The 1871-nt window shown below is 40.8% G+C and overlaps 1 protein-coding gene and 1 long non-coding RNA gene across 2 annotated transcripts in view; one reads left to right on the top strand and one right to left on the bottom strand.

Annotated features, from left to right (window-relative positions):
- Window positions 1-1871, bottom strand: part of jam3b (junctional adhesion molecule 3b) — a 43113-nt gene that overhangs the window by 7883 nt on the left and 33359 nt on the right. The gene's annotated exons all lie outside the window — the stretch shown is intronic.
- Window positions 1-1871, top strand: part of LOC116700168 (uncharacterized) — a 22561-nt gene that overhangs the window by 9052 nt on the left and 11638 nt on the right. The gene's annotated exons all lie outside the window — the stretch shown is intronic.

Raw genomic sequence — 1871 nt, 5'->3', positions numbered from 1 at the left:
GTAAAAAACATCTCCTCACTATCTTCTAGCTGCCTGACCCCTGAACACACTGTGAAACTTTGCTTCAACATAACCACATAGATAAACAATGACCACAAAGAGAAAAAAAAGAAACACAAAGAGACAAAATTGACCACAGAGACACAAAGCGACTAAAAAGAAAAGCCAAACAACCACAAAGGGACCCTAAATGGTGCATTCAGTGTACGTGTAATCTGTTACTAATTAGTGCTGGAAATGGTCAAGGGCCTCTGATTCAAACCAGGACAACCTGACCTCCACCAACTGTCCTGTGGACACACAGCAGTGTGTGGGGTCACCTACTGTAGCAGACGGGGTAAGCTGATTAGCCCACGGTCTTCCTGGAGATCATGACCAGACGACAGCTTGTTTTTAGCCACTGCTGACAGTTACAACACCGCATGGAGGGCACAAGTAGGTCACACCCAGCCGGACAATAAAAGATCTACCCCCAGGAAGCTGCTCGAGAAAGTTAAAGTGTGAAGCTAATGCTAAGACCTTATTAATATTCCTGTACCAGATACAATATATATGTAAAATTTAGGGCTGATCTCAACTAAAGAAATTCTTAGTTGACTAACATTTACGTAATTTTGTCGACTAATCGATTAGTTGATTTAATTGACAGAGCTCTGCGCTTTGATGGTGGTTAAGACTAGAAAAGCACAATATAAATGTGGTTAATTAACCAACTGTAAAACTAAGTTTCTACACAATTTATCCTGCAAAAGCACCTCTTTCAACCTTGTGCTCAACGGAAATGTGCACAAAGGTTTCTTGGAAATTAGTAATTAAGCATGAATAAGCATAAAAATTGACTTATCAACTAAAGAAATCTTAGTTGACTAATACCAAAACCCCAGATTAGTCGTCTAATTGACTAAGAAGGGACAGCCCTAGTTAAATCTTGTTCACTGTCCTTATTAATGTGTTCATTGTGATCAATTCCACATGAATACAGACATGCAATTCTTCCTGACAACATCAAGTATGTGGATGTGACACATAATCACTATGAAGATAACTCTTCAACTATGTCTCAAGCAGCCCCCCACACTGACCCCAGGGTCCAGGAGACAAACTGTATGCGGACCAACTACAGCTCTGACCCACCCTGGCCTTCCATACTTCAGTAGCATTGTAGTTTCATTTGCAACTTTAGGTCGGTCCTCTATCAAAGAAACTCTTAGTCGACTGACAGTCATATCATTTTGTCAACTAATCGATTAGTGTTGCTCCACGAAGAATCATGCAAAAGCACCACTTTAAATCTGGTGTTTTACAGAGATGTGCTCATTTGTTTCTTGGAAAAAAAGCCCTTCAGCAGACAAAAAGCATAAAACGTGTCTAATTGACTACAGAAATCTTAGAAGACCAAAACAACGGATCAGTCAACTAACTCAGAGAGGGCCGCCCCATGAAGCTCAACAGTACGACAGTTGAGGACAACAGGGAGCTTTCGTTTGTTTTTATTGCTAACGTTACTTTCATTTCATATTTGACAGTTGGCTTTGCATCTCGAGACGTAATTTATTCTGTACTGTGCTACAGCGGCAAAGACAACACAGTTTGGTCCCAGGGGGAATAGGTTTAGCTCCACGGCAGCACTAAATGAAAAAGTTGTTGACACCCTGAAAAAGTAGTCTTTTCTAACTACAAACTTTAACAAAGAAGTGTAAAGGAGCGCAGACGAGAATCTGCACTCCTTCAGAAGTGTGACAGTCAAAAACTGATACCTGCTCGACTCGCCTCAACTCTTCTCGCCTTTTTTGGTTTTCCATTAAGAGAAAAAGTCCCATTTTTAGTATCAGCTCCAACGAGGTTCCAAGTGAGCTGAGGCAATACCAAAA

This window comes from Etheostoma spectabile, chromosome 13 (assembly GCF_008692095.1).
Source record: "Etheostoma spectabile isolate EspeVRDwgs_2016 chromosome 13, UIUC_Espe_1.0, whole genome shotgun sequence".
In the NCBI taxonomy this organism is placed as follows: Eukaryota; Metazoa; Chordata; class Actinopteri; order Perciformes; family Percidae; genus Etheostoma; species Etheostoma spectabile.
Note: the sequence above shows the minus strand (reverse complement) of the source record. Positions and strands in the feature narration are given on the sequence as shown.